Source organism: Cupressus sempervirens, chromosome 2, assembly GCF_028749045.1.
Source record: "Cupressus sempervirens isolate cs-2001-9-10 chromosome 2, ASM2874904v1, whole genome shotgun sequence".
Taxonomy (NCBI): Eukaryota; Viridiplantae; Streptophyta; class Pinopsida; order Cupressales; family Cupressaceae; genus Cupressus; species Cupressus sempervirens.
Genome location: NC_143119.1, coordinates 556,502,215 through 556,525,691, shown reverse-complemented (window position 1 = coordinate 556,525,691; position 23,477 = coordinate 556,502,215). Strand labels below are relative to the sequence as shown.

Sequence of the window (23,477 nt, the reverse complement as noted above, 5' to 3'; positions counted from 1 at the left end):
CTTTAATTATGCTCATCAAGTCGAGCAACCAAGTCGACTCTTTGAGTCTATTCATCAAGTCACCCAACCAAGTACTCTAACCAAGTCAATTCTCCAAGTGTGTTCATCAAGTCACCCCACCAAATACTCTCACCAAGTTGATTCTTTAAGTCTATTCATCAATTCACCCTACCAAGTACTCTAACCAAGTTGACTCTTTAAGTGCTTTCGTCAAGTCACCCCACCAAGTCGACTCTTTAGGTTCATTCATCAAGTCACCAAAACAAGTACTCTCACCAAGTTGACTCTTTAAGTTCGTTCATCAAGTCACCCCACCAGGTTGGCCCACCAAGTACTCCCACTAAGTCAACTCTTTAAGTTTGTTCATCAGTTCACCCCGCCAAGTACTCTCACCAAGTTGACTCTTTAAGTCTTCTCACAAAGTCGCACCACCAAGTACTCTCACCAAGTCAACTCTTTGAGTTTGTTCATCAAGTCACCCCACCAAGTACTCTAACCAAGTCGATTCTTCAAGTGCATTGATCATGTCACCCCACCAATTACTCTCCCCAAGTTGACTCTTTAAGTCTATTCATCGAGTCACCCCACCAAGTACTCTCACCAAGTCAACTCTTTAAGTCCTTTCATCAAGTCACCCAACCAAGTCGACTCTTTGAGTTTGTTCATCAAGTCACCAGAACATGTACTCTCACCAAGTCAACTCTTTATGTCCGTTCATCGAGTCACCCCACTAGGTCGGCCAACCAAGTACTCCTACCAAGTCAACTCTTTAAGTCTATTCATCAATTCACCCCACCAAGTACTCTCACCAAGTGGACTCTTTAAGTCTGCTCATCAAGTCGACCCACCAAGTACTCTCACCAAGTCGACTCTTTGAGTTCGTTCATCAAGTCACCCCACCAAGTACTCTAACCAAGTCGATTCTTCAAGTGCATTCATCAAGTCACCCCACCAAGTACTCTCACCAAGTTGACTATTTAAGTTTGTTCATCAAGTCACCCCACCAAGTACTCTTACCAAGTCAACTCTTTAGGTCCATTCATCAAGTCACCCCACCAAGTCAACCCTTCAAGTGTGTTCATCAAGTCACCCCACCAGGTCGGCCCACCAAGTACTCTCACCAAGTCGATTCTTTAAGTTTGTTCATCAGTTCACCCCGCCAAGTACATTCACCAAGTTGACTCTCTAGGTACGTTCATCAAGTCACCTCACCAAGTCAACCACTTGAGTCCATTCATCAAGTCACCAGAATAGGTATTCTAACCAAGTCAACTCTTTATGTTCGTTCATCAAGTCATGCCACCAGGTTGGCCCACCAAGTACTCCCATCAAGTTGACTCTTTAAGTCTGTTCATCAGTTCACCCCACCAAGTACTCTCACCAAGTTTACTCTTTAATTCTACTCATCAAGTTGAGTCACCCAGTCGACTCTTTGAGTCTGTTCATCAAGCCACCCCACCAAGTACTCTAACCAAGTCAATTCTTCAAGTGCGTTCATTAAGTCACCCCACCAAGTACTGTCACCAAGTCGACTCTTTAAGTCTATTCATCAAGTAACCCCACCAAGTACTCTCACCGAGTCATCTCTTTAGGTCTGTTCATAGAGTCACCCCACCAAGTCGACCCTTCAAGTGCGTTCATGAAGTTACCCCACCAAGTTGACTCTTTAAGTTCGTTCATCAAGTCACCCTGCTAGGTCAGCCCACAAATTAATCTCACCAAGTCGACTGTTTAAGTTCATTCATCAAGTCACCCTACAAGGTCCACCCACCAAGTCAACTCTTTAAGTTTGTTCATCAAGTCACTTTGCCAAGTCAGCCCACCAAGTTGACTCTTTAAGTTCGTTCATCAAGTCACACCGCCAGGTCAGCCCACCAAGTACTCTCACCAAGTTGACTCTTTAAGTTTGTTCATCAAGTCACCCTGCCAGGTTGGCCCACCAAGTACTCTAACCAAGTCGACTCTTTAGGTTTGTTCATCAAGTCACCCCACCAAGTACTCTCACCAAGTTGACTCTTTAAGTTTGTTCATCAAGTTGCTCCGCCAGGTCGGCCCACCAAGTACTCTCACCAAGTTGACCCTTTAAGTTCGGTCATCAAGTCACCCCACTAGGTTGGCCCACCAAGTACTCTCACAAAGTTGACTCTTTAGATTCATTCATCAATTCACCCCACCAACTCGGCCCACCAAGTTCTCTCACCAAGTTGACTCTTTAAGTTCATTCATTAAGTCACCCCGCCAGTTCGACCCACCAAGTACTCTCACAAAGTTGACTCTCTAGGTTTGTTCATCAAGTCACCTTGCCAGGTCAGGCTAGCGAAGTCCACTGGCCAATTCATCTCACCACCAGACTAGCCAGCTCTGCTTGTCGAGGCATCTCACCATGTGGGCTAACCAAGTCACCCCAAAAAGTATCCTTAACGAGTTGACTGTTTAATTCTGCTCACCAAGTCAAGTCACCACATTGACTTACCATGTTGCCTTACCAAGTTGCCCCACCTAGTCACGTCTTAAAGTCTGCTCACCATGTCAGATTTCTAGCTTGATTCCCCAAGTCAGCTCGCCAAGGTGGCTCATGAGTCAAAAGTTCAAGTGCACCCACCAAGTCAAGTCTTTAAGTTCGCTCACCAAGTCCACTCGGTAGGTCAGCTCACCAAGTCAAGTCATCTCACCCAGTTGACTTACCATCTTTCCTCACTATCAATTTACTCTCGTGCCTCATGAAATCACACCACCTAACCAATGTCAGTTTTTGGCTCCATTGTCAAATTCAGCAAAAAAGGGGTCGTGGATGGCTATTCGGTTACATTTTTCAATGAATTGATTTTTTTAAGGCACTTGTCTATGTAAATGCATATTTTTGAATGCAGAGCAAGCCTTGCACTGATATCTTATATAGGAGAGGCAGTGTGCTCTAAATAAAGTCGAGTCATAATTTTCAAATCAGGTAGCCTTGGATATAAAATGGAAGTTGAGCCATTCTAGCCGAGCCATAATTTTCAAATTGGGTTGCCTACGATACAAAATTCAAGTCGAGCCATAATTTTCAAATTTGGGTAACTTATGATATAAAATGGGTACCTGAGCCATTCTACTTGAGTCATAATTCTCAAATTAGGTAGCTTTCGATATAAAATGGTTGTCGAGCCATTGTAGTCAATCTCTAAAAATTGAACAATTTACCCCCCTGGCTAATGCAATCAAATTGCCTAACCAATGCCAATCTTTGTCTCCATTGACAACCTCATAAAAAATGGGGTCGTGGATGGCTATTTGATCACATTTTTCATTGAATTGGGTTTTAAGTTACTTGTCCATTGAATGTGCATTTCTACTGTAGAGTAAGACTTGCAATAATAGCTTATATAGGGGAGGTAGTGTGCTTGAAAAATGGTGGTCGAGCCATGCTGGCTGACCCGATCTGCGCGAGCCATGCTGGCTGACCCGATCTGGCCGAGTTATTCTAGCTGAACCATGCTGGCTGAGCCAATCTGGGTGAGCCATGCTGGTTGACCTGATCTGGGCAAGCCATTCTAGCCAGCTCAATCTGGGCGAGCCGTGTTGGCTGACTCGATCTGGCCGAGCCATGCTGGTTGACCCAATTTGGGCAAGCCATTTTGGCTGACTTGATCTGGGTGAGCCATTCTGGCCGAGTTCCAAAAAAAGTGTCGTGGATGGCTGTTTGGTCACATTTTTCATTGAATTGGATTTTTAAGGGATTTTTCCATGCTATCGCAGATTTCAAATGCAGGAGGAGCCATGCACTAATAGCTTATATACGAGAGGTGGTTGCCCCGAGCCTCTCCCATGCCCCTTTCATTGATTCAACATTAGTGTCTAGGCGGATCGGATTGTTGGGTTTTCAAACGGTGTATGCTAATGTTGAATCAATGAAAGGGGCATGGAGTGATCTTTGAGTGCTCTTCCTCGGCTCTCCTTCAGATCATATTTTCTAATGACTCAATTTTGGAAAAGGTGAGGCAGCGATTGCCGATTCATAGCGTGTCTTTTTGGTGATTTTAAAACTTGATCTAAATGTGAGCCCTTGTCTAGCACTCCAATGTTTCTTCGTATAATGGAAATTTTCTATGGGATCTTGGCACTCTAGCAAATTTGTCACGGTGTACTTATCACGGCTACATGGGAGCTTTAATATCGAAAGCTCTTAGGGAAAAATGGTGGCCGAGCCATGCTGGCCAACCCGATCTGTGTGAGCCATGTTGGTCGACCCGATCTGGTCAAGCCATTCTTGCCGACCCAATCTGGACAAGCCATTTTTGTTGACCTGATCTGGATGAGCTCCAAAAATGGTGTCGTGGATGGCTATTTGGTCACATTTTTCATTGAATTGGATTTTTAAGGGACTTTTTTGTGCTTTTGCAAATTTCAAATGCAGAAGGAGCCTTGCACTAATAGCTTATATAGGAGAGGTGGTTGCCATGAGCCTCTCCCATGCCCCTTTCATTGATTCAACATTGGTGTCTAGGCGGATCAGATTGTTGGATTTTCAAATGGTGTATGCTAATGTTGAATCAATGAAAGGGGCATGAAGCGATCTCTAAGTGCTTTTCCTCGGCTATCCTTTAGATCATTTTTTTCGATGACTCAATTTTTGAAAAGGTGAAGCAGCGGTTGCCGATCCATGCCATGTCTTTTTGGTGATTTTAAAACTTGATCTAAACATGAGCCCTTCTCTAGCACTCTGGCATTACTTGGTATAATGGAAATTTGCTATGGGTGCTCGGTGCTCTAGCAATTTTTCATGGTGTACTTATTGCGGCTACATGGGAGCTTTAATATCGAAATATCTCGGCGACAAATGGTGGCTGAGCCATGCTTCCCGACCCGATCTAGCTTAGCCATTTTTGTCAACCTGAACTGGCTCTTCTTTCTCACTCCATCGGCACAAATTCAAGAGTTGTTCAACAGTAGTTTTCATTCCAATGTGTCATTGCTGTGATCTGGAGAGCGATGCTAAGCGCAGGAGCTTGTGTCTAGCATTTGGGATGTTTGTGGAAGCAAGTAGGGGAGCTTCTCTTATCAGAACCTCTCTATGGCCTTGTAAAATATAGACCCAGTGCCGACGATATCGATGGATATGAGCCTTGGATTCTAAATTTGTTTAGCTAACATTGGTTTTTGTGAGAGATGGGTATGAAAGAACATCTCGATTGCTACGCGGGAGCTCCCTAAGGTTGCCTCTATGCCAACTCAATCAACACAAAATTGGGAATGGTTTGATAGCAATTGTCATTCCAATGTGTCATCAGAATGTCTTGGAAAGTGGCCTTTCAAGGGCGAGTTCGTGTCTAGCACTTAGATTGTGCCTCATCACAAGTTAATAGGGAGATCTCTCTATGAATGGTGGCATGGTGATTGCAAGAGAGAATTGACTTATTAGTCAGAGCATTGGCCTCAGGCCATTGTGATGGCCTTGCAATTTCTCTATAATTGCAACCTATGTTTGGGAAATAGCAGAGTTTGCATGTAAGATTGGCCTTTTTTCTTGATAGTTCCAGGAGATGACCTCCAAAAATTTTGGATTGGGCCCCTTCAAGGTGAAATTCATCCAGTTGATTGGATGAGCTCGATGACCATTTCACTCCCTTGGCTCCATGAATTCAAATCCCATCCAGCTGCCATAGACACTCCAAATGCCAAGCCGTTGTTACCATGCCATCCTACTCAGACTCATAGATGATCAAGGCTGACATTATGTTCGCTCCTCTCAAGTAAACCTCAAAAAAGGCACTGAGGCAAACAGTATTGTCGAGTCGTCCTACCCTAGCTGTTCCATCTGAGCTAAGCTATTCTGCCCGATCTCCAAAAGTTGGCCATTTCACTACCTTGGCTCCATGAATTCACATCTCCTAACTGATGACAATATTTTTCTCCTCTATTGACCTCATAAAAAATGGGGTCATGGATGGCTGTTTGGTAGCATTTTTCAATGATTTGGATTTTTAAGGCAGCTTTCGGTGTGTTCGCTAATTTCTAATGCAAAGTGAGCCTCACACTAATAGCTTATATAGGAGAGGTGGTTTCCGTGAGCCTCTCCCATGCCCCTGTCATTGATTCAACGCCGGTGTCAAGGCGGATGGATATGTTAGATTTTGAAATGGTGGACACTGACGTTGAATCAATTAGAGGGGTATGAAGCCCACCCTCGAGGTGCTATTCCTCGACTCTCCTTTAGATCATGTATTCTTGTCACTTAGCCAATGCAATTTGGGAAAAAGGTTTGGCAGTGGTTGCTAGCCCTCACCGCATCTACTTGGTGATTTTAAAACTTGATCTAAAATGGGAGCCCTCATCTAGCACCTTCGTCCGATGTTGCTTGGGTATTGCATAAATTTTTTCTATTTTCGTGAATCCCCCAATGAATGCCTACCCTTGGACTGTCTCTTAGATCACCTTCTTCAATCACTTGATTGATGTTATTATCAAAGAGACTTGGGCAGCGATTGCCATTCTATAACGCATCTATTCAGTGGTCTCAAAGTTGATCTAATGGTGAGCCCTTGTCTAGCCATGAGGTGGGTGCTTGGCGCTCTAGCAATTTTTTGTGTGCCTATTGCAGCTACAATGGGAGCTTTGATAACAAAAGCTCTCGGTGACCCTCCCCAATAGAATTACTGTTGGTGTTCGAGAAAGACATGTTATTCAAATTTGGAATATTGGCACCAACATCATTTCCATTGGGAGGGCCATGAAGCCATCCTGATTTTTCTATGCGAGGACTCTCTCCCCAGAGTCATTCTCTTTGCAACAACTTCTTTGTTACAAAATTTTCGAAATGGTTTGGCAGCGGTTGTCATTCCAATGGTGCCGTTGTGGTTGTTGCCTAGGCAGTGATCTTAAGGGTGAGCCATCGTCTAGCAGTTGGGCTACGCATCACGAGTGACAAGGGAGCCTTTGTAATCGGAAGCTCCTTGTGGCCATTTGATGAGAAGAGGAATTGTTTGTGTGAGCAAGGATGAATGCAGCCTAAGATTTAAAATGAAATCAATGACATCAGATATATATAAGAGCAAAATGAAGCAGAAACCCATTTGCTATGCATGGCTCCCCAAAGTTGCTCTTCTTTCTCACTCCATCGGCACAAATTTGGGAGTTGTTCGATAGCGGTTGTCATTCCAATGTGTCATTGCAGTGATTTGGAGAGTGATGCTAAGGGCAGGAGCTTGTGTCTAGCCTTTGGGATGTTTGTGCGAGCAAGAAAGGGAGCTTGTCTTATCAAAACCTCTCCATGGCCTTTGAAAATAGACCCAGTGCCGATGATATCGATGGATACAAGCCTTGGATTCTAAATTTGTTCATAGCTAACATTGGTTTTTGTGAGAGATGGGTATGAAAGCACATCTCAATTGCTACCCGAGAGCTCCCTAAGGTTGCCTCTGTGCCAGCTCGATCGACACAACATTGGCAATGGTTCGACAGTGGTTGTCGTTCCAATGTGTCATCGGGGGATGTCCTGGAAAGTGGTCTTTTAAGGGTGAGCTCGTGTCTAGCACTTGGATTGTTCATCATGTCATAAGTGAATGGGGAGATCTCTCTATGAATGACGACATGGTGATTGCAACAAAAAATTGACTTAGTCAGAGCATTGGCCTCGGGCCATTGTGATGGCCTTGCAATTTCTCTTTAATTGCAACCTATGTTTGCGATGTAGCAGAGTTTGCATGTAAGATTGGCCTTGTTCTTGATAGTTCTAGGAAATGACCTTTGAAACTTTTGGATTGGGCCCCTTCAAGGTGAAATTCATCCAGTTGATTAGATGAGCTCGATGACCATTTCACTCCCTTGGCTCCATGAATTCACATCTCCTAACCGATGACAATCTTTTTCTCCTCTATCGACCTCATAAAAAATTGTGTCGTGGATGGATGTTTGGTCAGAATTTTCAACGATTTGGATTTTTAAGGCAGTTGTCGGTGTGTTCACTAATTTCTAATGCAGAATGAGCCTTGCACTAATATCTTATATAGGAGAGGTGGTTTCTGTGAGCCTCTCCCATGCCCCTCTCATTGATTCAACACTGGTGTTAGGGCGGATGGATATGTCAGATTTTTAAATGTTGGACGTCGACGTTGAATCAATTAGAGGGGCATGAAGCCCACCCTCGAGGTGCTATTCCTTGACTCTCCTTTAGATCATGTTTTCTTGTCACTCAGGTAGTGCAATTTCAAAAAAAGGTTTGGCAAAAATTGCCAACCCTCATCGCATCTACTTGGTGATTTTAAAACTTGATCTAAAATGGGAACCCTCATCTAGCACCTCTATCCAGTGTTGCTTGGGTATTGCATAAATTTTTTATAAGGCCTAGCCTTGAACTCTCTCTTAGATCACCTTCTTGGATCACTCGACTGATACAATTATGTAAGAGACTTGGCAGCAGTTGCCATTCTACAGCACATCTTTTTAGCGATTTCAAAGTTGATCTAATTTTGAGCCCTTGTCTAACCATCAGGTGGGTGCTTGGTGCTTTAGCAATTTATTGTGTACCTATCAGGGCTACAATGGGATCTTTGATAACAAAAGTTCTCAGCAACCCTCCCCAATAGAATTAGTAAAAGTGTTCGACAAAGACACATTATTCAAATTTGGAATATTGGCACTAGCATCATTTCTATTGGGAGGGCCATGAAGCCATCCCGATTTTTCTTAGCGAGCGCTCTCTCCTGAGAGTTGTTCTCTTTGCAACAACTTCTTTGGCAGTTGTGGTGTGTTTGCTAATTTCTAATATAGAGTGAGCCTCACACTAATAGCTTATATAGGTGGTTTTCATTCCAATGGTGCCATTGTGGTGGTTTCCTGGGCAGTGATCTGAAGGGCGAGCTATCGTCTAGCAGTTGGGCTGCGCATCACGAGTGACAAGGGAGCCTTTGTTATCAAAAGCTCCTCATGGCCATTCGATTAGAAGAGCCATTGCTTGTGTGAGCAAGGATGAATGTAGCCTTGGATTTCAAATGAAATCAATGATGTTGGATCTATATAAGAGTGGAATGAAGAAGAAACAACCCATTTTCTATGTGTGGCTCCCCAAAGTTGCTCTTCTTTCTCACTCCATCGACACAAATTTAGGAGTTGTTCGACAACGGTTGTCATTCCAATGTGTCATTGCGGTGATCTGGAGAGTGATGCTAAGGGCGAGAGCTTGTGTCTAGCATTTGGGATGTTTGTGCGAGCAAGTAGGGGAGCTTCTCTTATTGGAACCTCTCAATGGCCTTTGAATATAGACCCAGTGCCAATGATATCGATGGATACGAGCCTTGGATTCTAAATTTGTTCACAGCTACCATTTGTCTTTGTGAGAGATGGATACAAAAGCACATCCTGATTGCTATGTAGGAGCTCCCTAAGGTCACCTCTATGCAAATTTGATTGGCACAACATTGGGAATGGTTGGACAGTGGTTGTCATTCCAATGTGTCAACTAGGGATGTCTTGGAAAGTGGTCTTTCAAGGGTGAGCTCATGTCTAGAACTTGGATTGTGCATCGCATCACAAGTGAATGGGGAGATCTCTCTGTGAATGGAGACATGGTGATTGCAAGAGAAAATTAACTTAGTTAGAGCATTGGCGTCGGGCCATTGTGACGGCCCTGCAATTTCTCTTTAATTGCAACCTATGTTTGCGCAGTAGCAGAGTTTTCATGTAAGATTGGCCTTGCTCTTGACAGTTCTAGGAGATGACCTTTGAAAATTTTGGAATGGGCCCCTTCAAGGTAAAATTCATCCATTTGATCGAATGAGCTCGATGACCATTTCACTCCCTTGGCTCCATGAATTCACATCTCCTAATCGACGACATTCTTTTGCTCCTCTGCCGACCTCATAAAAAATGGGGTCGTGGATGGCTGTTTGTTCACATTTTTCAATATTTGGATTTTTAAGGTAGTTTTCGGTGTGTTTGCTAATTTCTAATGTAGAGCAAGCCTCACACTAATAGCTTATATAGTAGAGGTGGTTTCCACGAGCCTCTCCCGTGCCCCTCTCATTGATTCAATGCCGGTGTCAAGGTGGATGGATATGTCAGATTTTGAAATGGTGGATGCTAACGTTGAAACAATTAGAGGGGCATGAACCCCACCCTTGAGGTGCTATTCCTCAACTCTCCTTTAGATCATGTTTTCTTGACACTCAGTTGGCACAATTTCAGAAAAAGGATTTGGCAGCGGTTGCCAGCCCTCAGCGTGTCTACTTGGTGATTTTAAAACTTGATCTAAAATGGGAGTCCTTGTCTAGCACCTCCATCCGGTGTTGCTCAAGTATTGCATAAATTTTTTCTATTGACGCGAATCCCCCAATGAATGCCTACCCTTGGACTCTCTCTATGATCACTTTCTTCGATCACTCGACTGACACAATTATGGAAGAGACTTTGCAGTGGTTTCCATTCTACAGCATGTCTGTTCAGCAATTTTAGAGTTGGTCTAATGACGAGCCCTTGTCTAGCCATGAGGTGGGTGCTAGGTGCTCTAGAAATTTTTTGTGTGCCTATTGCAGCTACAATGGGAGAGGTGGTTGCCACAAGCCTCTCTTGTGCCCCCGTCATTGATTCAACACCAGTCTCAAGGCGGATGGATATGTCAGATTTTAAAATGGTGGACGTCAACGTTGAATCAATTAGAGAGGCGTGCAGCCCACCCTCGAGGTTCTATTCCTTGACTCTCCTTTAGATCATGTTTTTCTTGTCACTCAACTAGCACAATTTTGGAAAAAAGGTTTGGCAGAGGTTGCCATCCCTCACTGCGTCTACTTAGTGATTTTAAAACTTGATCTAAAATGGGAGCCCTTTTCTAGCACGTCTGTCCGGTGTTGCTCGAGTATTGCATAAATTTTTTCCATCGATGTGAATCCCCCGACGAATTCCCACCCTTGGATCATCTTTTGGATCACCTTCTTTGATCATTCGACCGATGCAATTATGGAAGAGACTTGGTAGTGGTTGCCATTCTACAGTGTGTCTATTCAACGATTTTGAAGTTGATCTAATGGCATGCCCTTGTCTAGCCATGAGGTGGGTGCTAGGTGCTCTAACAATATTTTGTGTGCCTATCGCGGCTACAATGGGAGAGGTGGTTGCCGTGAGCCTCTCTCGTTCCCCCCTCATTGATTCAATGCTAGTGTCAAGGCAGATAGATATGTTAGATTTTGAAATGGTGGACATCGATGTTGAATCAATTAGAGGGGCATGAAGCCCATCCTCAAGGTACTATTCCTAGACTCTCCTTTAGATCATGTTTTCTTGTCACTCGGTTGGGGCAATTTCAAAAAAAGGTTTGGTAGTGGTTGCCAGCCCTTACCCCATCTACTTGGTGATTTTAAAACTTGATCTAAAATGGGAGCCCTCATCTAGCACGTCCGTTCGATGTTGCTCGGGTATTGCATAAATTTTTTCTATCGGCGTGAATCCCCCAATGAATGCCTACCCTTGGACTCTCTCTTAGATCACCTTCCTTGATCACTTGATCGACACAATTGTGGAAGAGACTTGGCAGCGATTGCCATTCTACAGCGTGTCTGTTCAGCAATTTTGAAGTTAATCTAATGGCGAGCCCTTGTCTAGCCATGAGGTGGGTGCTTGGAACTCTAGCAATTTTTTGTGTGCCTATCATGGCTACAATGGGAGAGGTGGTTGCCGTGAGCCTCTCCCATGCCCTCTCATTGATTCAATGCTGGTTTCAAGGTGGATGGATATGTCAGTTTTTGAAATGGTAGACACCGACGTTGAATCAATTAGAGGGGCATTAAGCCCACCCTCAAGGTGCTATTCCTTGACTCTCCTTTAGATCATGTTTTCTTATCACTCAGCTGGTGCAATTTTAGAGAAAGGTTTGGCAGTGATTGCTAGCCCTCAGCGCATCTACTTGGTGATTTTAAAACTTGATCTAAAATGGGAGCCCTCGTCTAGCACGTGCATCCGGTGTTGTTCAAGTATTGCATAAATTTTTGCTATTGGCGTGAATCCCCCAATGAATGCCTACCCTTTGAGCCTCTCTTAGATCACCTTCTTCAATCCTTTGACCAAAACAATTATGAAAGAGACTTGGTAGCGGTTGCCATTCTACAGTGCATTTGTTCAGCAATTTCAAAGTTGATCTAATGGAAAGCCCTTGTCTAGCCATGAGGTGGGTGCTCAACGCTCTAGCAATTTTTTGTGACACTATCATGGCTACAATGGGAGAGGTAGTTGCTGAGAGCCTTTCGCGTGCCCCTCTCATTGATTCAATGCCGGTGTCAAGGCGGATGGATATGTCAGATTTTGAAATGGTGGAAGCCGACGTTGGATCAATTAGAGGAGCATGAAGCCCACCCTCGAGGTGCTATTCCTGGACTCTCCTTTAGATCATGTTTTCTTGTCACTCAGATGGCACAATTTTAGAAAAAGGTTTGGTAGTAGTTGCCAGCCCTCATTGCGTCTACTTGGTGATTTCAAAACTTGATCTAAAATGAGAGCCCTCGTCTAGCACCTCTGTCCAGTGTTGCTCGAGTATTGCATAAATTTTTTCTATCGGTTCGAATCCCCCAAAAAATTCCTACCCTTGGACTGTCTCTTAGATCACCTTCTTCGATCACACAACTGACACAATTACAAAAGAGACTTGGTAGCCATTGCTAGTCTACAATGTGTCTATTCAGCGATTTTGAAGTTGATCTAATGGCAAGCCCTTGTCTAGCCATGAGGTGGGTGTTTGGCGCTCTAGAAAATTTTTGGCCTATCATGGCTACAATGGGAGCTTTGATAACAAAATCTCTTAGCGACCCTCCCCAATAGAATCAGTGCTGGTGTTTGAGAAACACAGGTTATTTAGATTTTGAATATTGGCACCAACATCATTTCTATTGGAAGGGTTGTGAAGCCATCCTGATTTTTCTATGCGAGGGCTCTCTCTCTAGAGTCGTTCTCTTTGCAACAACTTCTTTGGCACAAAATTTTTGGAATGGTTCGGTAGTGATTTTTGTTCCAACGGTGCCATTGTGGTGGTTGCCTGGGCAGTGATCTGAAGGCCAAGCCATCATCTAGCAGTTGGACTGCGCATCACGAGTGACAAGGGAGCCTTTTTTATTGAAAGCTCCCCATGGCCATTCAATCAGAAGAGCCATTTCTTGTGTGAGCAAGGATTAATGTAGCCTCAGATTCCAAACGAAATCAATGACATTGGATCTATATAAGAGTGGAATGAAGCAGCAGCCCATTTGTTATGCGCGGCTCCCCAAAGTTACTCTTCTTTCTCACTCCATCGGCAAAAATTTAGGAGTTGTTCGACAATGGTTGTCATTCCAATGTGTCATTGTGGTGATCTGGAGAGCGATGCTAAGGGCAGGAGCTTTTGTCTAGAATTTGGGATGTTTGTGCGAGCGAGCAGGGGAACTTCTCTTATCGAAACCTCTTTGTGGCCTTTGAATATAGACCCAGTGCCAACAATATCGATGGATACGAGCCTTGGATTCTATATTTGTTCATAGCTAACATTGGTTTTTGTGAGAGATGGGTATGAAAGCACATCCTGATTGCTATGCGAGATCTCCCTAAGGTCACCTCTGTGTAACTCGATCGACACAACATTGGGAATGGTTTGACAATGGTTGTCATTCCAATGTGTCATTGGGATGTCTTCGAAAGTGGTCTTTCAAGGGTAGTTCTTTAGTATGTGCATGTGCATGATATTGAAGCTTGTTCGACAATGCTAGTGTGAGTGTTCACCCATAGGAACTTTTCTATACCTCTGCTGGCAGATCACATGTCATGGGAAATGGTTAGCGAGGTTGTGTTGGGAAAGGAGATATTTACCAGAGGTTAGACATGTCTGTGTATGCGGGTGGGCTCTCATCACCTATTAATGTGCATAGGGGGTGTTATACATGATGCCCTTGAGCGGCCTTATAATTGAGGTGGTCATGTGTATAGTGATACCCCTTCCAATCGTATAACTAGTCATGTTTTCGACTTGTACAGCCCTTTACCCTTCAACATGGTGGTCTCCATTGGCACTTCGATAACTAGCTCTTCGTCATGGGAAAGTGTTTATTGCAATCAAGAAGGATTTTGTCTATTTGGGTGCATCTCAACAGGCGTGTAGGAGGCATATTCCTAGGAAATGGATGTCTTTGAGTGTCCTTACAATTGAGGTGGCTATATGTGCGGTGCATCTCATAGAGACTTGAGGCTTCTTTTCAAGTAGTGGCGATAGCGAGTTTGAGGGTAAAGGGTTCCGTACAGGATGTTCTTCCCAGGTGCCTATGAACAGAGGCTCTGTATTCAGCCCTCTCTAGTCGACAATGGGACACTTTCCTCTTGTGTGAAATCTTTGAGCGTTGCGAGTCTTGAATGTGCTATGAACATCATTCTTGTTGTTTGTGTGGTAGATTATGTTTGGATGCATGACGGAGTGAATGCAAATTTTAGTTTCCCATCATGGAAGGCAACCCTTGGTTGTAGTAGGTCTTGGGGGTCCCCTCATTGTTAGAAGCTACCTGGTCAATCCTGCCAGTAGTCATATGCTTGTCTCAAAGATTAAGCCATGCATGTCTAAGTATGAACTATTTCAGACTGTGAAACTACTGATTGCTCATTAAATTAGTTATAGTTTCTTTGATGGTACTTTGCTAATCAGATAACCGTAGTAATTCTAGAGCTAATATGAGCACCAAATCTTGACTCTTGGAAGGAATGCATTTATTAGATAAAAGGTCGGCACGGGCTCGCCCGCTATTCTGGTGATTCATGATAAATCAATGGATCACATGGCCTTTGTGCTAGCGATGCTTCATTCAAATTTTTTCCCTATCAACTTTTGATGGTAGGATAGAGGCCTACCATGGTCATGATGGGTGACGAAGAATTAGGGTTTGATTTTAGAGAGGGAGCTTGAGAAATAGCTACCACATCCAAGGAAGGCAGTAGGCATGCAAATTACCCAATCCTGACATGGGGAGGTAGTGACAATAAATAACAATACTAGGCTCATCGAGTCTGGTAATTAGAATGAGTAAAATATAAATCCCTTAATGAGGATCCATTGGAGGGAAAGTATGGTGCTAGTAGCAGTGGTAATTCTAGCTCCAATAGCATATATTTAAGTTGTCACAGTTAAAAAGCTCGTAGTTGGACCTTGGGTCATCATGGTCGGTCTGCCTTCTGGGTGTGCACTGGCCCTCATGTCCCTTCTATCTGTGGCATGTTCCTAGCCTTAATTGGCTGGGTCACGGTTCTAGCACCGTTACTTTGAAAAAATTAGAGTGCTCAAAGAAAGCCTACACTCTGAATACATTAGCATGGAATAATGCGATAGGAGTCTGGTCTTGTTCCGTTGGCCTTCAGGACCGAACTAATGATTAATAGGGACTGTCAAGGGCATTCGTATTTCATTGTCAGAGGTGAAATTCTTGGATTTATGGAAGATGAACCACTGCAAAAGCATTTTCCAAGGATGTATTCATTAATGAAGAATGAAAGTTGGGGGCTCAAAGATGATTAGATACTGTCCTAGTCTCAACCATAAATGATGCCGACTAGGGATCAGCGGATGTTGCTTTAAGGACTTCGCCAACACCTTCTAAGAAATCAGAGTGTTTGGGTTCTAGGGGGAGTATGGTCACAAGGATAAAACTTAAAGGAATTGATGGAAGGGCACCACCAGGAGTGGAGCCTAGGGCTTAATTTGACTCAACAGGGGAAACTTACCAGGTCCAGACATAGTAAGGATTGATAGATTGAGAGCTCTTTATTGATTCTATGGGTGGTGGTGGATGGCCATTCTTAGTTGGTGGAGCAAATTTGTCTAGTTAATTCTATTAACGAATGAGACCTCATCTTGCTAACTAGCTATGTGGAGGTTCCCCTTTGCGGCCAGCTTCTTAGAGGGACTATGGCCTCCTAGGCCATGGAAGTTTGAGGTAATAATAGGTCTATAATGCCCTTAGATGTTATGGGCCGCACACATGCTACACTGATGCAACCAACGAGTTTCTCTCCCTGGCCCAAAAGGTTTGGGAAATCTTACCAAATTGCATCATGATGGGGATATACCATTGCAATTATTGATCTTCAACAAGGAATTCCTAGTAAGCACGAGTCATCAGCTCGCATTGACTATGTCCCTACCCTTTGTACACACCGCTCGTCACTCCTACCGATTGAATGATCCAGTGAAGTGTTCGGATCGTAGCGACGATGGCGGTTCCTATAAGTAATGTCATGAGAAGTTCATTATACCTTATCATTTGGAGGAAGAAGAAGTCATAACAAGGTTACCATAGGTGAACCTGCGGTAGGATCATTGTTGGTTTGAGACCCTAAATCATGTAGGGGATGGAGCTGGCCTCCTCCCCGCCCCAAAATCTCAATGACGTGTAGACACTTGGGCCCTACAGTGATGTGCTGGATGGCCAAGCTATGGGTCCAGTGCCCTTGAGGTTGAGGGTCACATCGAATGTTGTGATCAAAAGTGTGGATTCCCCGTGGGGTGAAGAAGAGACTCGAATGCAATCCAGATTAGGATCGGTGCCTTCGAACAACGTCTGCATCAGAGCAAGAGGTCTCTGCTTGATTTTAGTTAAGAGGGGGTCCAAGCCTCATCCCCTGTTGAGATTTTATTGTTTGATCATGTGTGCAGCATTGTGCCAAGGATCCGTCATTTTGACGGTGGCAAGTCGGGACTGCTGCAACCTCCTGTTGGCTTGCCCAGGTGTATTGACTCATCGCTTGGAGCATTCTGTGTTTAGGATGGGTGCACTAGCATGATTTTTAGGGTAGGGGCCCCATTCATTGACACTACTCTCCTATGCATCAACTCCCACCTTTGTGAGGTGATGGGGCAGGGACACACCACAATGTTCCTCGTCGCACCCATTGGGTGCTCAGGGTTTAGGATGTGTCAACACCCAACACACGGGTGCATCGCGCACCTTAGAAATCCAAAGAATGAAGCGTGCGATCTAGTGCCTTGCATGCTTGGGTCACTAAAAGACAAAAACATAACAAAATTATGACTCTTGGCAACGGGTTTCTCAGCTCTCGCCATGATGAAGAATGTAGCAAAATGTGATACTTAGTGTGAATTGCAGAATCCCGTGCATCATCAAGTCTTTGAACGCAAGTTGTGCCTAAGGCCTTGGCCAAGGGCACATCTACTTGGGCATCACACTACAAAATTTTGCCCTCCCCCGTGAGGAGTGGAGATGGCCATCTATGTCCGCAAGTGGCGCAGTTGGCTGAAATGAGTACAAGGTCCGTCGATCCGTCGCGACGAGTGGTGGATAACAAAGGCTGGCATTGGCTTGTGTTGATCGAACAATTCCTTGTGTGGAACTTTATTTTGGGCTCAGCGGCCAACCATAGTGTGAGCATGCTGCATCTCTACTGCGTCCCCAAGTCAGGTGTGAATACCCGCTGAGTTTAAGCATATCAATAAGTGAAGGAAAAGAAACTTACTAGGATTCCCCTAGTAACGACGAGTGAACCAAGAAGAGCCTAGCATGAAAATTGATGGCCATGGCTATTAAATTGTAGTTTGTAGAAGGATCCTCAGCAATGGACTAGGCCCAAGTCCCCTGGAAGGGTGCACCGAAGAGGGTGAGAGCCCTATCAGGCTCAGACCCTATCGCACTAGAAGGCACTATCGGTGAGTTGGGTTGTTTGGGAATGCAGCCCTAATTGGGTGGTGAATTCCGTCCAAGGCTAAATACGGGTGAGAGACCGATAGCGAACAAGTACCATGAGGGAAAGATGAAAAGTACTTTGAAAAGAGAGTTAAAGAGTGCTTGAAATTTCCAGGAGGGAAGTGGATGGAGGCCGGCGATGTGCCCCGGTTAGATGCAGAACAGTATGAGCCAATTTGCTGCTCAGTTTGGGGGACGTTCTAGTGTGGGCTATCACGGTAACATAAGCATGACCTTCTAGTCACACAAATACTTTCGTTGCGGCGGTCGAGGAGCAAAGCACGCACCTTTACGGCAGGCTCTCGGGCACCTGTGCACTCATGGAACTGGCCAACGAGCTTTCCATCTGACCTATCTTGAAACAGAAACTAAGGAGTCTAACATGTGTGTGGGTTGGTGAGTTGGGAAAACTTGTGAGGTGCAAGGAAGCTGACTGGTGAGATCCCCTCTCAGGGGGTGCATAACTAACCGACCTTGATCTTCTGTGAAGGGTTCGAGTGTGAGCACACCTGTTGGGACTCAAAAGATGGTGAACTATGCCTGAGTAGGGAAAAGCCAGAGAAAACTCTGGTGGAGGCCCACAATGATACTAATGTGCAAATCATTCATCTGACTTGGGTATAGGGGCAAAAGACTAATCAAACCGTCTAGTAGCTGGTTTCCTCCGAAGTTTCCCTCAAGATAGCTCAAGCTCACATGCGAGTTTTATCAAGTAAAGAAAATGATTAGAGGCATCGGGGGTGTAACATCCTTGACCTATTCTCAAACTTTAAATAGGTAAGTCGGTGCAGCTGCTTTGTTGAGCCGTGCCACAGAATCGTGAGTTCCAAGTGGGCCATTTTTGGTAAGCAGAACTGGTGATGCGGGATGAACCAAAAGTTGAGTTATAGTGCCAAATTACACGCTAACCCAGATCCCAAAAAGGGTTTTGGTTGATTAAGAAAGCAAGATGGTGGTCATGGAAGTTGAAATCCACTAAGGAGTGTGTAACAACTCACCTTCCAAATCAACTAGCCCCAAAAGTGGATGGCACTGAAGCGCACAACCTATACTCGGCCATCAGGGCAAGTGCTAGGCTCCGATGGGTAGGAGGATGTGGGGGTTATTGTGAAACCTTGGGCATGAGCCTGGGTGTCTGGTGCACCTTTGGCAACCCTTGAAAATCTAGAGGACTGTGTACCATTTATGCTCGATCGTACTCATAACCGCATCAAGTCTCCAAGGTGAATAGCCTCTAGTCAATAAAACAATATAGGTAAGGGAAGTTGGAAAAATGGATCCATAACTACAAGAAAAGGATTGGCTCTAAGGGTTGGGCCTAAGGGTCTATGCCCTAAACTCATGGGCTATTGGCAGCCTGCCCAAGCTACTCCCGTGGCGAGGGTGGGCTGTCGCATGCTGATCGGGCGATGGATGCAAGATGCCCCCTTTGGAGGGCTTTCCCTAGGCAGAAAATAATCGACTCAAAATTGGTATGGACAAGGGGAATCTGACTGTTTAATTAAAAAAAAGCATTGCAATGGTCCCTACGAATGCTGACGTAATGTGATTTCTACCCAGTGCTCTAAATGTCAAAGTGAAGAAATTCAACCAAGCGCGGGTAAACGGCAGGAGTAACTATGACTCTCTTATGGTAGCCAAATGTCTTGTCATCTAATTAGTGACATGCATGAATGGATTAACAAGATTCTCATTGTCCCTGTATACTATCTAGTGAAACCACAGCCAAGGGAATGGGCTTGGCAAAATCAGCAAGGAAAGAAGACCCTGTTGAGCTTGACTCTAGTTCGACTTTGTGAAATGACTTGAGAGGTGTAGAATAAGTGGGAGATTTTGGGTGCAAGTGAAATACCACTACTTTTAATGTTATTTTACTTATTCAGTGAGGCAAAGATAGGGCAATGCCCCTATTTTTGGCCTTAAGGTGCGTCTAGGCATGTCAATCTGAGTGGAAGACATTGTTAGGTGGGGAGTTTGGCTGGGATGGCACATCTGTTAAAAGATAACGCAGGTGTCCTAAGATAAGCTCAACGAGAACAGAAATCTCGTGTGGAACAAAAGGGTAAAAGCTCATTTGATTTTGATTTTGAGTATGAATACAAATCGTGAAAGCATGGCCTATCAATCCTTTAGACTTTCAAAATTTGAAGCTAGAGGTGTCAGAAAAGTTACCACAAGGATAACTGGCTTGTGGTAGCCAAGCGTTCATAGAAATGTTGCTTTTTCATCCTTTGATGTCGGCTCTTTCTATCATTGTGAAGCAGAATTCACCAAGTGTTGGATTGTTCACCCACCAATAGGGAACGTGAGCTCGGTTTAGACCATTGTGAGACAGGTTAGTTTTACCCTACTGATGATCTGTGCCACGATAGTAATTCAACTTAGTATAAGATGAACCATTGATTCACACATTTGGTCATTGCACTTGGTTGAAAAGCTAGTGGCGCAAAGCTACTGTGTGTCAAATTATGACTGAATGCCTCTAATTTAGAATCCACACTAGATGCGGTGCATATCTCTCTCCAGCTGCATCATGACCCGTAGTAGGGGTGCTCTTGAACTCCCAGGGGCCCATGTCATTGGCCATCTCTAATCGGCACATTAGCCCGTTGGAGCAAGCTTGGATATTAATTTCAAGTGGTTAGCGAGAAGAATCTTTTGCAGATGACTTAAATAAGCGAGGGGGTATTGTAAGTGGCAGAGTGGCCTTGTTTCCACGATCCACTGAGATTCAACTCTCTGTCGCCTCAATTCATAAAACCTTTTTTGAATCTGTGATAGGTTGGGTTTGTAATTTGCGCAATGGAGAGAAAATCTTCCAAGTGCCAAATTTCAGGTGGGTGGGGTTTGCAAATTTATTTATTTTTTGCGAGGTCGTAACAAATCATCTCTCAGGTGCCAAATTCTTGGTGAGTGGGGTTTTTAATTTGTGCAAGTGCGGGAAAATCTTCCAAGTGCCAAATTTCGGGTGGGTCGGGTTTGCAATTTTCATGAGGGCAAGAAACTCTCCCAAGTGCCAAATTCTCAGTGGGGGTTTGTAATTTCCACTAGGGTAGAAAAATCTCCCAAGAGCCAAATTTTGACCGCGTGGGGTTTTGTGAAAATTTTTGCGAGGGCAAAGAAATCTCCCAAGTGCTAAATTCTCGACAGGTGGGGTTTTGTAAAAATTTCTGCGAGGGCAACAAAATCTCCCAAGTGCGAAATTCCCAGTGGGTGGGCTTTGTAATTTGTGCGAGGGCGAGAAAATCTTCTAGGTGCCAAATTCTGAGTGGGTGGGGTTTGTAAATTTTTGTGAGGGCAGAAAAATCTTCCGACTGCAAATTCTAGGCAGGTCCCCAGGTTTTGTAATTTTCACAAGGGCAGATGACTCATGTACGTGATCCAAAATTGGTCAACTTATTTTTTAGGTTAACACCCAAAGTTTTGAACTCAAATCGAGTTGGCTACCCTAACTCGAATTGCCTTGAGCCTAATCGCCTCCAAATTTTTTGCACAACCCATGTTACCATGCTCGACTTGATTCTAAGTACCCTGAGTCATGTACGTGGTCTAAAAGAGGTCAACTTTTTTTTTTGGTTAATGCCCAAAGTTTTCAACTCGAACTGTGTCGGCAACCCCGACATGAATCACCCCAGCTACCCCAACCTTGACTCGAATCGTGTCAAGCCTTAACTACCTCCAATTTTTTTGCATGACTCATGTCACCATGCTTGACAAGATTCTAAGTGCGCTGAGTCATGTGCGTGATCCAAAGGCTGTCAACTTTTTTTTTGGGTTAACACCCAAAGTTTTCAACCCAAATTGTGTCGGCAACCCTGAATCGTATCGCCTGGAGCCTTAATCAACTCCAATTTTTTCGTAGGACTCATGTCACCGTACCCGACTTAGTGCCCCGAGTCATGTACGTGATCCAAAAGTGGTTAAATTCTTCCTTCTTGGTGCCCTAGAAAGTACTCTCACCAAGTCAACTCTTTTATTCCTTTCATCAAGTCACCCAACCAAGTCGAATCTTTGAGTCCGTTCATCAAGTCACCAGAACAAGTACTCTCACCAAGTCAACTCTTTATGTCCATTAATCGAGTCACCCCACCAGGTCGGCCAACCAAGTACTCCACCCATGTTGACTCTTTAAGTTTGTTCATTAGTTCACCCTGCCAAGTACTCTTACCAAGAGGACTCTTTAAGTATGCTCATCAAGTCAAGCCACCAAGTACTCTCACCAAGTCGACTCTTTGAGTCTGTTCATCAAGTTACACCACCAAGTACTCTAACCAAGTTGATTCTTCAAGTGCATTCATCAAGTCAACCCACCAAGTACTCTAACCAAATTGACTCTTTAAGTTTGTTCATCAAGTCACCCCACCAAGTCAACCCTTCAAGTGCGTTCATCAAGTCACCCGACCAAGTACTCTCACCAAGTCGACTCTTTAAGTTTGTTCATCAAGTCACCCCACCAAGTACTCTCACCAAGTCAACTCTTTAGGTCCGTTCACCAAGTCACCCCGCCAAGTCGACCCATTAAGTTTGTTCATCAAGTCACCCCACCAAGTACTCTCACCAAGTTAACTCTTTAAGTCCTTTCATCAAGTCAACCCACCAAGTCAACTCTTTAAGTCCGTTCATCAAGTCACTAGAATAAGTACTCTCACCAAGTCAATTCTTTAAGTTCGTTCATCAGCTCACCTTGTTAAGTATTGTCACCAAGTTGAATCTTTAGGTCTGTTCATCAAGTCACCTGACCAAGTACTCTCACCAAGTTGACTCTTTAAGTCCTTTCATCAAATCACCCCACCAAGTTGACTCTTTAAGTCCATTCATCAAGTCACCAGAATAGGTACTCTCACCAAGTCAACTCTTTATGTTCATTCGTCAAGTCACGCCACCAGGTTGGCCCACCAAGTACTCCCATCAAGCTGACACTTTAAGTCTGTTCATCAGTTCACTCCGCCAAGTACTCTCACCAAGTTTACTCTTTAATTTTTCTCATCAAGTCGAGCCACCAAGTCAACTCTTTGAGTTTGTTCATCAAGTCACCCCACCAAGTACTCTAACCAAGTCGATTCTTCAAGTGCATTCATCAAGTCACCCCACCAAGTACTCTCACCAAGTTGACTCTTTAACTCTTTTCATCAAGTCACCCCACCAAGTACTCTCACCAAGTCAACTCTTTAGGTACGTTCATAGAGTCACCCCGCCAAGTCAACCCTTCAAGTGTATTCATCAAGTCACCCCACCAAGTCGACTCTTTAAGTTCATTCATCAAGTCACCCTGCCAGGTCAGCCCACAAATTACTCTCACAAAGTCGACTCTTTATGTTCATTCATCAAGTCACCCTGCCAGGTTGGCCCACCAAGGTGACTCTTTAAGTTTGTTCATCAAGTTACTCTACCAAGTTGGCCCACCAAGTCGACTCTTTAAGTTCGTTCATCAAGTCACCTCGCCAAGTCAGCCCACCAAGTACTCTCACCAAGTTGACTCTTTAAGTTTGCTCATCAAGTCACCCCACCAGGTCGACCCACCAAGTACTCTCACCAAGTTGACTCTTTAGGTTTTTTCATCAAGTCACCCCACCAAGTACTCTCACCAAGTTGACTCTTTAAGTTCATTTATCAAGATGCTCTTCTAGGTTTGCCCACCAAGTACTCTCACCAAGTTGACCCTTTAAGTTCAGTCATCAAGTCACCTTGCTAGGTTGGCCCACCAAGTAGTCTCACAAAGTTGACTCTTTAGGTTCATTCATCAATTCACCCTGCCAACTTGGCCCACCATGTCGACTCTTTATGTTCGTTCATCAAGTCACCCCGCCAGTT

At 44.3% G+C, this 23,477-nt stretch overlaps 1 non-coding gene and 2 pseudogenes across 1 annotated transcript; all 3 read left to right on the top strand.

The window, feature by feature from the left end:
* Window positions 1-14,477: 14,477 nt before the first annotated feature.
* Window positions 14,478-16,288, top strand: LOC149573807 (18S ribosomal RNA; annotated as a pseudogene).
* Window positions 16,289-16,995: 707 nt separating this feature from the next.
* LOC149573806 (5.8S ribosomal RNA) lies at window positions 16,996-17,149 on the top strand. The gene has a single exon (XR_016361314.1). It is a non-coding gene; the product is annotated as a 5.8S ribosomal RNA (ribosomal RNA).
* A 221-nt stretch (window positions 17,150-17,370) lies between these two features.
* LOC149573805 (25S ribosomal RNA) lies at window positions 17,371-20,422 on the top strand (annotated as a pseudogene).
* Window positions 20,423-23,477: the final 3,055 nt, after the last annotated feature.